The 15,624-nt window shown below is 45.9% G+C and overlaps 1 protein-coding gene across 4 annotated transcripts in view; it reads right to left on the bottom strand.

The window, feature by feature from the left end:
- Nucleotides 1-15,624, bottom strand: part of LPP (LIM domain containing preferred translocation partner in lipoma) — a 698,762-nt gene that overhangs the window by 656,774 nt on the left and 26,364 nt on the right. Inside the window, exon 2 of one of the 4 annotated variants that reach the window (XM_081235262.1) lies at nt 3,085-3,254. The exons of the other annotated variants lie outside the window; for them this stretch is intronic. The gene's annotated coding sequence lies outside the window, so the exon portion shown is untranslated. The remainder of the gene's footprint in view (nt 1-3,084; nt 3,255-15,624) is intronic. 4 annotated transcript variants of the gene reach the window in all.

The raw sequence follows: 15,624 nt of genomic DNA, 5'->3' as shown, positions 1-15,624 counted from the left end.
GGTGGGGCTGGGAACTGAATCTAGGCCATCTGGCTCAACGCCTGTGCTGGCTCAACGCCTGTGTTCTTCCCCTCCACGCTACACTGACTCTCAGTTGGTTTTGTTTGTCCTCCTTGTTTTTATTGTTGGGGGAGAGAACACAAACATTAATGGACAGTAAGAAATATGAAGGGCGCACAACCAGCACATTCTCTCCCTAAAGTCAAGTGACAAGAGAGGCCAAATCTTAATGAGGAACCAAGTAACTGATTTGCTCTGAGAAAGCCCTTTCACAAGACCAGAAATACACAGTGTCCGTGAGATCAGTATACTCCCTGTCAGCATCAGGAGGTGGTCTCAGGAGAGGTGAAGTCAAGTCCAAGTTTCAGGGACGGCAGGAGAGGCAGACTGAAGCATCACCCCCGTGGTGTCAGGCTGAGGGGACTGGGAGGCACGACCGAGGCTCTCTCTTCCCCGAGCACTGCCCATGTTTGGAGTAGGGACTCCGATCCCCATTCTGCAGATGAGAACACTGCTGCCCCCAGTTTTGTTCTAAGTTACAAGAGAAGCACCCATTCCTCGCAGACGTCACTACGAGTTCATGGGACACAGTGGTGACACAGTGCAGGGGGGGACCGTTCAGGCTCTGCAGTCAGACAAATCCAAGTTCAGATCCTGTTCCTGCCACTGCATGACACTGTGACAGTTACATGCAGAGTTTTGACTTCTTAACCCGTGAAGTGGGGAAGGATAAAAATCCCTACCTCCCAGGGTTACTGGGAGATTAGAGACAATGCTTGAAAACAGCGTAACACCTGGCCCAGGGCAGCTATTACAGTCCTCCCCGCCTTATCTGCAGTTTCAGTTACCCGAGGTCAATGCGGTCCAAAAATATTACATGGAAAATTCCAGAAATGAACAATTCATAGGTTTTAAATTGAGGGCCATTCCTGAAATCTCAAGCCATCTTGCTCGGTCGCCCCCAGAGTGAATTATCCCTTCGTCCAGCATATCCCGCGCCTCTTAGTCACTTAGTAGCCGGCTTCGTTATCGAATCTACCGGCTCGGTATCAGCGTTTGTGTTCAAATCATCCTTCTTTTACGTCACAAAGGCCCAAAGCGCAAGTGTAGTGATGCTGGCAATAAAAGGTGAAAAGTTCTCCACTTAATAAGGAAAAAAAAAAAAAAATCGTATGCTGAGGTTGCTAAGATCTACATACGGGAAGAACGAATCCATGAAATTGTGAAGAAGGAAAATGACATCCATGCTAGTTTTGCTGTCGCACCTCAAACTGCAAAAGTTACGGCTACAGTACATGATAGGTACTTAGTTAAGATGGAAAAGGCATTAAATTTATACAAGATATTTTGAGAGAGAGACCACATTCACATAACTTTTATTACAGCATATTGTTATAACTGTTCTATTTTATTATTGTTATTGTTAATCTTTTATTGGCCTAATTTATAAACTAAACTTTATCATAGATATGTATGTATGTGTAGGAAAAAAAGTAGTATATAAAGGGCTCAGCACTATCCACTGTTTCAGGCATTCACCGGGGGTCTTGGAACATATCCCCTGCGGATAAGGAGGAACCACTGCATCTTAAATAAAAATAAAAATTGCCTGACACACCCCCTGCCCCTGGATCTTTTCCTTTCCCTCGTGGGAAGGATAAAATAGACGTGGCGCTCTTCCTCCTTTCTTCCCTGCTCTTTCAATGGCACTGCTATGCTCACAGTGACCTGGGCATAAAATCCCTTAAGCCCTTCAACCATTCAGGCATGTCCTCTGCGCTTACATACACTGGTGCTCTTATCCAGCTCCTCCCTTTTTTCCTAGGAAGTTTTTTACCAAACTCCTATTCATATTATAAAACCCAACTCAAGCCTCACTGACCCCAGGGAGCCATTCTAATCATTCCTTCCTCTGTGCGTCGTATGCACATCAATTATTACAATGATGACACTAAAAGATAATTGAATAACCACGTGCAAAGCTGATATTCACAGCACACAGAGATGTGGTGATACAGATTGCTAAAATATTTAAATATGTCCTTGCCCAGCTTCTGTTTCGAGGCCCCCAAATGTCCTCACACCACCTCAGTTTTCCCAATCCCTCCCTTAGGACCCCTCAAACCTCCCCGCAATCCAGCAACAAAAAGATTCCCTGTGGCAGAGCTTGTGCCCCTTCAGCACAGGGGATTATACACATATAAATATCACCTCTGTCTGTAGGGACAACGCACCTCTAAACTAAACATTGATTTACATACTTTTTGGAGCAGGACAGGTATTAATTACTGGCTAGGATGCTCCTTGAGAATCAGAAGCACTTGATTCCTCAGCATCCAGAACACGCCCCACAGGGCAAACTCGTAGCAAATGCCCAAGTGATTCACAATGTCTCCGATGGTTCTCCCTCCTCAGCCAGGACTTGGCACATAGTAGGCTTTCAGTAAGTACTTGCTGCCCAACAGCCCTGCTGTGTGAAGCTTTGGAGTCAGGCACAGTTTGACTCCCGCCTCCCCCAGCTGCCCAGTCCACCCCCCTGACCCCAGCTGCTGGCCCTCCAGTCCATCCTTACCCCCCAACGACACAACAGAGAGGCCAGCTCTCTGCTCCATGCCTCCAATGGCCCCCAGTTCTGACAAATCCAATCCAGACTCTCCTGAGACTGCACGGGCGTCCTCATTCTTGACCTCCTTCTAGGAATACAGAGATGACCAAAGGGCACACCATTCCTCAAAGTACACAAAGGGCAGTGAATAAACATAAGAAGTTACCCTTTAAAAGCTAACCAAAGCTGTTAAAAGCAGCTCCTGATATTTTTATAACGTATTAGGGTTTTAAACACCTTTTACATCAAATTGATTCACTTCCTCCTCCCTCATCATCCAGTGAAGTAGGAAAAACAGGGATTACTTTCTCCAATGTTAGTGATGGGAGGTGACTTCGCCACGTAACACAGCTGAGTCACATCGGCCACGACCGAATTCTAACCTCAAGAACCTCAATCCAGAGCTGTCGGGTTCCCTTGGGTAAGCACATCTCCTTAAGGCACAATTTTATGGACTAGGATTTGAAAACACAACATACAACTCTGTCGCTCGCTGGGTCCTAAAGCTTCTGTATTCTCCTGTGTAGCACTTTTCACTTTCTGAAAGCATGGATCTGTTTACTTGTCTGTTGTCTGTCTCACTCGCTAGGCTGCCAGCAATCCAAGGCCATGGACTTTGTCTGTCTCCTTCATCACTATATCCCAGCACCTAGAACAGAGCAGGGTGCACTTGACTGTGAAAAGAAAAGAGGATTTGGAGTCAGACCCAATATTGACTCCCTCCACCCTCCCTTACCAGCAGCCTAACAGTGGACAACTAAACCTCTCCAAGCCTCAATCTCGTCATCCTTAAAAGCCAAATGATGACACCTACTCCCCAGCATGCTGGGGAGGGGTGTAAAAAAAAAAAAAAAATTTGCCGGTGCTCCACACAAGATAAGCAGTCAATAAATGTCAGTTCCCTTTCTCTACCAGTCACCAGCTGTGCTTCCTTCAACCCCCGCCCACCCCTAAATGTCTCCTCCTATCAGTCACCCCCATCTCCTGCAGCCCTAGGGCCACAAATACGCCCTTCTCCACCTCCGTGCATCAGATCCTTCCTGTGGCCAGTGTCTACGAGAGAGGCCCAGGCTGAGCTCACAGCTGCAAACGACCACATTTTCATGTCTGCCAAGCTCTGACCTACTTCCCAGCCAGACCAAAGCAGGTGATGCTGGTAGTGATTCAGCAAGATCTCTTTTTTTCCCCCAAGTCATCTTGAACATCGGTCATAACACAGAATCATGGGCTCACAGAGCTCAGAGCTAAAAATGTCTACAAAGCCCAGCCCATAAAGTGCAACTCTCTTACTTTACAGACGTGGAATCTGTGTTCTAGAGAATGGAAGTGTCTTAGCCAAGAACAAACCCCCAGGTTCCCCAAAGATCAGTTAACAACAGCATGGCTCCAGTTATATCCTAAGATACAACCCTGGCTTGACCACCACGTTCCCTCATCTCAGAAACGATTCCTTGTGTCTCAGAGCTTAAATTCTTGCTGATTCCATTCCAGGCAGATGTATTCTCTCCATTGTTAAATATCCTGCATCTCTGTAGATGATGGAATATTTCTCTAATTTTCAACCCCACGAACTACAGTTTACACACCTAGAAATAAAATTGCAGCTGTTTTAAATTACAAGAGATGGTATAAGAAAAGACCAACAGACTAGAAGTGAGGGGGTATGGAGTCTAAACTTGGTTCTGCTACTAACCATTTATATGACCTTGAGTGAGTCCTCCTCCCCTCTGGGTCCCCTTTCTCTCATATTAAAATGGGACTGTTGGAGCAGATCCTCTCCAAGCTGTGATATTCTGGATCTGTGTGTCTCATCATCACCTTCAATATAATATTATCACCCACTATCCAAAATAATTAGACTGTAACTCATTAAGCCCAGAATTTTTCCGTAGTGTAACTGGGTATATGTCCTTTAGCATGTGATCAGTGTTGTCAATGAATTGTAAAGCTTTTCAAAAACAAGGGTCGCATGTTCATGTAATTATGTCACACAGACTTTGTAAATACCATAGAGTAAATGCTGCCAAACTGATGAAGTTTTAGAGTAAGGCATGCTATAGGGTGAGAATAAAAGAATAAGACAGTCTCATCAATACATCAAAATTTAGGCTTCCCGTGACTGTGGATTTCTTCACAGTGGTTCCTTTATTCTAATAATCCTGCCATTCTTCAAATCCCTTCCTTATAAACTTTGTGAAGAAGCAGCTGTAGATCTTGTAGAATATTCTTAATGGGAGTACCTCTGATTTTGGAAATGGATTCTTATTTTTCCAACAGTCACTGAGAGACAATTCCAGTGAATAAGGGAGATAATCCAGTTGCAGGGGATCAGGCTGAATAATACTTGGCCAAGAAAATTATCACATGAAGTTTTTGGGTGATAACAGCATCATGGGCACAAGTCACAGAGCCACAGCTGACCCCAGAGGACTCACCTAAAGAGGCTGATACGATACTCAGTGGATTTCTAAGCAGTATCAGGTTTGCAATAAATCACACTAAATCTTCCTAAAGCTGCCAAGAAGACTCAACGTGCTGATTCAGAGGTGGTACTTCTCTCCTGCTTCCTACTGCTCTTTTTCCCAAAAAAGAAAAAAGTTTCTTAATAAATGCCAGGTGAACTCTATTAGAACCCAACACGAGCATAGTCACTGGAATATGTCCTCAAAGATGATGACACAGGTTCCCCAGTTATCTTTCCCTACTAAGCACTCATAAGACAAACTAATGAAAAAGACCTTATGCGTTAAAATGTTCATAACAGTGTTATTTAGAAAAGCAGGTAATTGGCAATAATCCATGTCCAAAAATATGTAAATGGCTAAATTTAAAAACAGTACATCTACCCAATGGAATATAAGTGGTCATTAAAAATATGACAATTATATGGGACTTCCCTGGTGGTCCAGTGGTTAAGACACCATGCTTCCACTGCAAGGGGCACAGGTTCAATCCCTAGTCAGGGAACTAAGATCCCACATGCCACGTGGCGCAGCCAAAAATAAAATAAAAATGAGAATTATAAAATAACCTGAAAGTGTCTATGAATACTCATTGGAGAAAAGAAAAGAGCAAATAAAACTGCCTAGTAAGAATAAGAAAGTACTAGTGGATAATATTTTAAAAACATACCTTCTTTTGAATAATAATGATGATGACTAACAGCTAATGGCATGACTCATGACTCCTCCATGACAGCCTGGAAATATCTGAAGCTATGATAAAGACATAGGGGTTTAAATAGAAGGCAATCAGAAACTCCAGAAAAAACAAAAGACTGCATGAGAAATCATGACGCAAATTTGGAGAAACCAGTACAAAAGAAAAGAAAAAGTTGATGGAACTTCAAGAAGAAATGCAGAATAGACTCCAAGCAGGCGGGAGAGCAGTTAGAAAGACAGAAGATATATAGGATATGGTAGAAAATACTTAATTTTCTTTGCCCAATCAAAAAAATACAACCCTCAAAATTCAAGAATATTAACAACAACAACAAAAAAGCAAGAGTCTCAGTGTAGAAATAAAACAAACAACCTGGAATGATTTTAAACAACTAGAGGAGAATTAGAAGGATCTATTAGATTTTGATGCTAACTAAGGGAAAGTTCAGTCCCCTGTGAGTGGCTTAAAGGTGGTGACCTCAGAAGCCTAGAAACGGAAATGAAACCACAGCACATGACTTAGCCCGGTATTGAGCAATATTTACCTAGAAATCACAATGTAAATGTTGTTGATTGTTTTCAGTTTTTGAAATCAATCCACAGACACAGCACAGAAGACTCAGTGATGGCTACAAAACTGTATAAAAGTGCATGTAGACATATATCTGTTATAAAAGCTGGAGATGCAAAAGGTAATATAAAACATAACTGACAAATTTTAAGAGTAAAAGTGGGAGAAGGTACAGAGAAACCTCAACATCTTCATCTTACAAAATGGTGGGTAAAGATACTGCCAAAAGTTGATATGGCAAGGAATGGAGATGAATGCACATTATATAAATTTATAAAGGAAACTAACCCAGAGAGAGTAAAAGAAATGATCCAACTGTCAAAAATTGGGAAGGGGGATGGGAGGTGCCAGCGTGTATGTGAGTTAGTCCTTGCCTATCACAAAAGACAAAAGTCAAACACCTAAAACTAATAACTTAAAAACTAAAGATATAAGCATACTCTTCAGAGATATGATAATAACCACTAGAAGAATTAAAAACAAAAACTGGTTACAAGTGGGGAAGGGACTGGGGTAGGGAGAGATGGGACAATAAATTCTTTTTCTTGGTTTTTTGGGGTTTTTTAATAAATGTTTCTGTAGTATTTTATTGTATTTTTACTATGAGTATTTATTTGAACAACATTTAAGATTTTTAAAAATAATAAAAATAATATTTCAAAGGAAAAAGTAATTGCTCCAAATAGCACAACCCAGAGGTCATAGAGGTCAAATGTGGAGGGGACTTCTTGGGAAAACATTACAAAAGGACACTCTCGCGGAGATACTAAATGTACAGCCAGTCCCCTTTTTAAGTCACTTTGCCCCCTTTTAAAAACTTCCCTCTCCCCTTCTCTCCCCAAGCTCTTTAACTCTCTCCTAACATCTTCCTATAAAATTTTGAACACTCTATGCTCAATTTTCTTCACTGGCTTCAAAATAAAAAGTAAACCTCAATGCAAACTTGAAAATGTAAAGAATCCCTGAGGAAACCCTAAAATCAACAGACAGCTCAGCCTGTGCAGTCCTGTGGCCTAGAAGCTCACCAGGGCCTGGAGGTTGGAGCTATAATTAGCTGCTTCTGGGCAGACAACAAGGACTCCTGTTCCCTGGAAAGGAGGTAATTAAAGGAAGCAGATTTAGGCCCGAGGTGGCAAGTCTCAAGGAACTGTGGCTCCGGGCAATCCCAGCCTACACCCCAAATGAGGAAATAGGAACCTGCTGGCCTGACACTCCATTCCTAAACCATTTTTATTTCTCTCCGGTTTCTGAGGCCAGGGGAATGCCAGCCATCAGCCCAATCACTTTTTTTTTGGTCACTTAAGACCAATTTACTGGGCACCCCCTATGTACCAGGCATGTGCTCAGTGCTAACAGGGAGGGTAGGGATGAGTCAGACCCGAACCTTGACCTCAGGGAGCCAACGGGGAGCACAAGCAGAATTTAGAGCACACGGCACTCCTGATAGACTTTCTCTCCCATTCCTGCAACCACCCAGCAGGGTAAGATGCTTTCCCCCAGTTTTACAGATAAAAGAACCTGGAGCTCAGAGAAGAGAAACCACCTTCCCAAGGTCACGGAGCTGTAGAGTGGGCACAAACTCAAAACCAGGCTTCTCTAGCTCTAAAACCCAAGCCTTTTCTCCCTGTGCCACCAAAAGAAATAGGAAAAGAAGGCATCTCTGCAAAAGGGGCTAAGGAGATAGGGCAGTGACCATGTATGAACCTTTCTCAGAGCTCAGAGCAAAACTCATGGATTTTAGGAACTTCCAAAATTCCACATTGCACCTGTGCCAGTGTTTAAAGGGCTCCCTCTCATACCGTCCAACACCTTAGCTGTCACCACCTCAGCATTTAGAGCCTTTCAGAACGTGGGCCCTGGCTCAGCTTTTATCTCCCAGGGTTTGGCACTCCACAGGGTCCTTGCTTTACGTAGGAAAGGATCACCCAGCATGAGCCACCAAAAACCTACAAATCTGAGCTCCATCGCCACAAGCCTAAGGGAGATAGCAGCTCCAGCTTCATGCCCTTGTCTCGTATCTCAGCATCGTCCACCTGAGACCCTGAGACCCTCCAAATACAGTCAGGCTTCTAGGGTGAGTGGCCTGGAACAGCAGCTCTGCCTGGCACATGTCTCTCCTGCATAGGGAGGCCTGCCTTCTGCAGTTCTGTGTCCATCTGCTAATTTTCCCTGCATATCCACCCAAAACTGTCCCCATAAACTTGACAGGGGTGATGCCAAATTTCCTCTGCTTGGGAAAGAGAAGAGGCACAGGGGAGGGGAGGCTTCAGGTAAGACTGGATCGTGACCTTGTCATGAAACAAAGATCTAAGATACAACTCAGCTACTGGATGCACCAGTTTCCCCATTACATGTGGCAACCCCATGATTTAGGGACACTGCTTTGCTATCCTGTACAAAAAAGAAATCTAGAGTTTGGTGTTCAACTAAAAAAAATACAGCCTGAGGACAGTTCTCCCCATATCACATCCACTGATCAGTTCCTCTTACCCCAACCCTTCTTGTAGGCACATGGACATTCCTGGCCCTTTATCTGGGCATCCTGAAGTCAGAACCAAGGTTGGGACTGAGATTAGCTACTTAAATATAGCTGCGCCTTGCAAGTCCTGGCCCATGTTTGTAAGTTTGCTACATATTAGCAAGTGTCCACCTGGCTACCAGCTACCCAGATACCGCCATGAGAATTTTCCATGAATTCTTCAAAACTTTCCAGCCTATGAATTTAAAGGGACTTCCCAGGCATTCCCTCACCCATCCTTAACGGTCTTATATTGCAACTGGAGGTGAGAAGTAACTTACATTGGGCATAAGTATATGAAGGCAGATGAGGGAAGTCCTTCATTCATACCTCTGGCAAAAATGTACTGGGCAATTAATTCATGTAGGCACTATGCTGTGTTAAGTGCCTGGATACAGAGCTGAAAACACAGGGAGGCTGCCCTCAAAATATTCAGCCTAATAGGAGGCCAAGGACAAGCAAATAATTGAACAAGTACTGACACAGCAGAAACCAAGCCATCCACTTCCTGACTCCCAGCCTCCTCACGGGCAGCAGTGCACATCTCCCATGCGCCAGCATCCCTGGACCACTCTAACAGATGCTACAACACACTTCAGTTCTCCCAGCTGGAAGTGGTGGGAGGAAGATACAGCACCTGATAGGTTAGTAATACACAGTGGAATCTGTTTCATGCTGAAGAAAAGGGGAAAAAAACAGAGATGAAAAGGAACTTTTCCAAGAGCTTCTTCAGCTTTCAATTACTAGAAGATACCAGACAGAGAGACGGAGACCAAAGTACTGGGAATTTCCCAGCTCTTTCTGGCACCACACACCAAGGCACTGAATCCAGGTCAAGATCAAGGAGAGCAAAGAGATGTGGGACCCTTACACACCTCAAGGCCACAGAGGTAACCAAGTCTCACCCACACCTTTACCTACACAGCTCCCTCTTCCTGACAGGTCCCTGCCCGACCTCTCCTTCGAGCTCACCCCTGCTCATGCTTAGAGGTGGGCTTTGCTCGCTCCAGCCACAATGGCCACACAGCAAAGTGCTAATGGAATTAGATAAGACACCCCTGCTCTTTCTCCACTACTTTGCAAAATAAGAGTTTAACAGATCCTTATAACTTTCGGAAGAAGCCCGAGAGACTCATTCTTCAATTTCTTATCAGCCGAGGCCCTCCACAGCAGGGCCCGACCTGCCTTCTCAGCATACAGTGAGCTCCATCCTAGGGAGTCTAAGCATCCTCATAAGCCCAGTTCAAGCCCAATACTGTTCACAGAACAGTACAATTCCCTGCTCATAGAACCCACCCCTTCCTCTAAGCCTATGGGGCCCACGCTTGTCCGCTTTCCCCACACTATCTGCTCTTGGGCAGTTTATCTTTTCAAGGGAGCGTGTCCTCCCACCCCTACTGGATGGGGAGCTCCCTGTGGGCAGGTCCTCACACCCAGGACACCCCAGAGCCTGACAGTCGTGGTGCATTGGAGGCACTCAGCAAACCACCACAGCACAGCTCTCGCAGCTGGAAGTATGCCACATAAAATCAAAAATTCACCACCTCTCAGTGATCAATCTATACATTTTCACATAATGTACTTTTTATTGTTTTATGACTAGATCCTCCAATTAGATTTACAACATCTAGGCCAGTCCAATCCCCATCTGACAGTCTCCCGCCAAGAGGCTGTCCTTGAACACTTCCAACGACTAGAAGTCTTTCCTCGCTCATTTTTTGATATCTTTTACCATGTATTCTTACATATTGAGTTCAATCTATCTCCATGGGCTTCCTGGTTAAATCCCAAGGAGCAGCAGGTGAGAGGGGGTTAGCACAGGACCAGCTGCAGAAGCAGTGTCATGTGACAACTAAGAGCGTGGACTTGGAAATCAAGCAGAACTGGGTTCACCTTCCAGCCTGCCACTTGGGAGAAGGCATCAAACCCCAGGCTTCGGGCTTCCCTGGTGGCTCAGTGGTTGAGAGTCCGCCTGCCGATGCAGGGGACACGGGTTCGTGACCCGGTCTGGGAGGATCCCACATGCGATGGAGCGGCTGGGCCCGTGAGCCATGGCCGCTGAGCCTGCGCGTCCGGAGCCTGTGCTCCGCAACGGGAGAGGCCACAACAGTGAGAGGCCCGCGTACCGCAAAAAACAAACAAACAAACAAAAAAACCCAGGCCTCTCATGGCTGTTAAAGGAGTAATAGAAATATAACTCAGGCAGAGTGCCCAGCACAGTGAGCACTCAATCAAGAGCAGCTATCCTGGTAATTAGTTCTATTCCTGCTTCCCATTCCGGCCTGCCGCATAATCAGAGTGCCGATCGCACCCCTGACCTCTCCATGATGCCCGTATCCCCTTCCATAGGAGGTCTTTGCAAAACCTCAACCAACATCCCATTCTGTTTGCCACTGGTTGGCAGGACTGGAAGCAAGGGCTGACCACACTTCTCATTAAAACTCTGGCACCGAGAGGACCGTGAAAAGTTAGGGGGAACACAGATTCTTGAGCTACTGCCTTGAAGGGTGCTGTCCACCCACCCCTCCAAGGAGTGAAAGACATCAGATGCCTCAGCAGCTGTCTCGGCCACTTGGAACTGTGGACGGTCCTCAAGCCTCTCCAATCACAGCCCCTAACGCCGGCACCAGGAAGGAGGGCAAAGGTAGGGACGAAAGGGAAGAGCAGCACGTGACCACGTCTGGCCTCTACAGCCAGGCTGCCGAGCCACTCGCCGCCCTGGGACACGTCTGTCTCCTCTTCACCCAGTTTACTTCCCACCCATCAGCAGCTCAGGGGCTGTGTCCTCGGGTAGAAGACACGGGATCCAGTCCTGGCTTCGGACTAAACCCTAGGGGATCCCGGAGGCTCAGTGATCTCTTTGAGGCTCACTTTCCTCATCTGCACAACTGGATACTGGCTTAGACTGCTGGTTTGTTAACCAGGGAAGCCTGGCAAAAATTAGGGAATTTTCCTCTAAGTACTCGGGACCAGGCTAGCTCTCAGAAATTCTGATTCACGACTGGAGTGGCAGCTGGGCATGTAAATATTTTTTAAATTCTCTGGCTGATTCTGAAGGTTAAGAATCACTGGCCTTAGTGGGCAAGGACAAATTAGGGGTATGCAATTAACAGGCATAAACTACTATAAATAAAATAGATAAACAATAAGGATTTACTGTACAGGGAAGGGTACCCATTACCTTGTAATAAACTCTAATGGAATATAATCTGCAAAAATACTGAATCACTATGCTCTACACCTGAAACTATCACAATATTGTAAATCAACTATATTTCAATTTTAAAAAAAAGAATTCGGGCTTCCCTGGTGGCGCAGTGGTTGAGAGTCCGCCTGCCAATGCAGGGGACACGCGTTCGTGCCCCGGTGCGGGAAGATCCCACATGCCGCGGAGCGGCTGGGCCCATGAGCCATGGCCGCTGAGGCTGCACGTCCGGAGCCTGTGCTCCGCAACAGGAGAGGCCACAACAGTGAGAGGCCCGCGTACCGCAAAAAAAAAAAAGAATTCAAGGGGGAAAAAAAGAAGAATCATAGACCTTAAAGATCCCTATGTCCTCTCCAGCTGAGGTCATCACGCCTCAGCCTTGGGAAAATGTGTGTAAAGATCTTGGCACGGGGCCTGGCACACAACAGGTACTAGTTAAAGGCCCACTCCTTCCACCATCACATCCACCCCCCAGCCAAAAGCAACGGCAGCCACACAGGCTCTAGTAGGCGAGATGGCAGCTGTGAAACAAACTGTGTTGGACAACCCAGCCAGTCCGAATCAGTGCAGACCCATGGTCCACCCCCAGGAGGTTCCTACCAATGGAAAAAACGGGGAAGGGCTGTGTGTGAATAAACATATGCCCAGAAGAGCGCAGGTGAGCACTAGAGTGATGCTTCTCAAACCTTATGATACACACACATCATTGCAGGAACTTGTTAAGATGCAGATTCGGAGGTGGGGCTGAGAGTCTCCATTTTTAACAAGTCCCAGGTAATACTGATGCGACTGGCCCGAGAAATAAATCTTGAATAGCAGTGTTCTGAATAGAGGCATTTGGAAGGGGTAAACTCACACACGAATTTGCTGAGCATCAACTAATTACCACTCCACCCTGTGCTGGGGCCGGCAAGACAGAGATGAATAAGATGTGGAAAAGAGACATCTCAGCAAACAGTCGCAATAAAAAATGCTTTAGTTCTACGTCTGAGGCAGAGCCAAGGTGTCCTGGGCATTCCAGCAAGAAGTCGTTAATAATACCTGAAACAGAAAACCGTAAGGAGCAGTGAGGAGGTAGTTACCTTGTGGAGGAGAGCAACACAAAGTAGTATGTATGGCAGGGCCCCACTTTGGAGGCTAGAACTGTAAGCATTCTAGCCAGTAGTGGTTTTTATATTTTTTAAAGGGAAAAAGAAGGAGGGGGAGGGGGACGAGGAGGAGGAGGAGAAGATGTGACATGGACTGTAGGAGGCCTACAAAGCCTGATATATTTACCATCCAGCTCTTTACAGAAAATGCTTGCCGATACCTGGGCTAGAAAGAGAGCGAGATGCGCAGATACGATACACAAATTTCACATTGGTTATCGCAAAGTGGCTACAGGTAGTTTTTTATTTTCTTCTCTGTGCTTTTCCATATGTTCCTTATTTTCTTCAGAGACAATGGATTACTTTGAAATTAAGGGTGAAAAAAAAGTTCTTGTATTTTGGGCAAGCAATCTCATGTCCAAGTAATCTACCTTGGAAAATAATCAGAGGTGCAGATAAAGCATTTGGTAAAAAGGATGTTCATCACAGTGCTATTTACAATGATGAAAAATTAGAAATTCAAATGTCAGCTACCAAAAAAAAAAATTAACAATTATGGTATATTCTTATGATAGAATAATATTCAGTCATCAAAAATTACATGTATCAAGAACACCTAACGCCATAAAAAGGTGCCCAGGCTCTACTGTTTGGTGAAATGGTAACATACAAAACTATATATACTGTTAAGACGTGAAGTCAGTCAAATGCACAGGAAAGTAATGAAAAGCACTACTCAATAATATTAAAAACAAAAGGGTGTTTGAATCTAAATCATGGATTTATGAGTGAGTCTCATTTCCTCCTTTATTTGGTTCTATATATTTGAAATATTTTGAGCATGTACTGCTCTCAGAGCAATACTTATAAAAGTTGGCCTTGTTTTAAGCTTTCACAATTCTTCCTGAGGGATTGAGAGGAGGTTTGAGAGAAGGAGACATCTGTACTACCTTTTGAGGGATGAGCAAGTTGTTCACCAAATAGAAACAAAGGGCCCAAGTCCAAGAGGAAAGCACGTGCAAAGACACAGGCGTGTGAGACGGGGTGACCAATAACACACTTGCGGTAGCTGAAGCACAGAATGTGACTGGCAGGGGTTGGCAGGAGACACTTCTAGGACCGAGGCAAGGTCAGACGATGGCAGAGCAGAGGTGTGCCCAGGGAAGGATTTTACCCACAGGCCATGGGAGACGGTGAGCGGGAAGGCAGAGGCCAGCTGGGAAGCTGGAGGAGAAATGCCTGCCCTAAAGCAGAGATGGGGATCGCAGAAGCCCAGGCAGACCAGGGAGAAAACTGGTAGGTGAGTGTCTTCCACTCAGTTCCACTCACAAAACGATTCTCCTTCATTTTCTCCTGACAAGGCTGTGCATGTATTTGTGCCTAGAAATAAAATTAATTGGGAAATCAAACCAACACGTTCCTATTGTCCCAGGCATTGTCAAAGGCCATTCTGACTTCCTCCTAAAAGCAGACCCAACTAACCCTCTGTGTTGCTTCACAAGTTACTTCTGAGTGTCAGGCACAGATGCCAGGCAAAGGAACAGGTGCCATTCTGTCCAGCGGACCCAAGGCAGGAGGCTGAGTGGACGAGGAGGAAGAAGAAGAATGCCTCACACGAGGGGAACAAGGAGGATGAGGTAAGACAGGGCCAAGAAGGGCTGGTCCCTTCTCTAGCAGGAGGTCATGATCTTGGAGGAGAGAAGAGGCTGTGCTAAAGTCCCATTCAAGACTGGCTTCCCAGCAGGATGAGAAATGGGGCTCCAGTAAACCAAAAGGAAGGGTGTTGGTGGGAGACATTAGGACCTACTCACAACAGCTTTAAATGGAAATATGAGAGCAAGGGAGGAATTTAGAAGTGCAGAGCATGTGTTGGGCAAACAAGTGTGTCCAAGATATGGGCACCCCAGAAGGGCAGGGGCTCCGGAATCACAGGGGAAGCCAGGGGAAGGAGATCAGTCTGGCCAGCCCTCCCAGCCTCCAGGAGCCCTGGAGCCAAGGCAGGAAATGAGCTGCAGCGCTGGGGCAGGAGCCCGGGAGGAGATCGCAGGGCTGCACAGAGGGCTGCCTGGCAGAAGTTCACGGATGAGCCAGAGAGGGAGGCAATGCAAGACGAGGCCGCTGTGGAAGATTCTGCACAGCCCTCAAGGATGGCAAACTCAAAAGCCCTGGGGTGAGCACGCTGCCAAGGTTAACAGGGAATGGGGAGGACTGTGGCTCCGTAGGGCCCACATCAACGCTCGCAAATGTCTCTCTTTCTCTTTTTTGGTGGCCAAACATTTCTGCATGTCTGCAGAGTCACTGATCTGCAACCCTGACGGGCTCTCTCCATCACTCAGCTGCCAGGACGCTTCCTCTGTGTCTTATACACACACACACACCCAGCGCTGCTTCGCCCGCTGCCCCAATCTGGTTTGCATGTCTGTTTCCTGTGTCGACCACAACCTCGCAGACGGCCGAAAGGGTACCTTATTCATCT

The sequence above is a fragment of the Mesoplodon bidens genome (genome assembly GCF_964165515.1).
Source record: "Mesoplodon bidens genome assembly, chromosome: 5".
Taxonomy (NCBI): domain Eukaryota; kingdom Metazoa; phylum Chordata; class Mammalia; order Artiodactyla; family Ziphiidae; genus Mesoplodon; species Mesoplodon bidens.
This window is presented reverse-complemented; position numbering and strand designations above follow the sequence as displayed.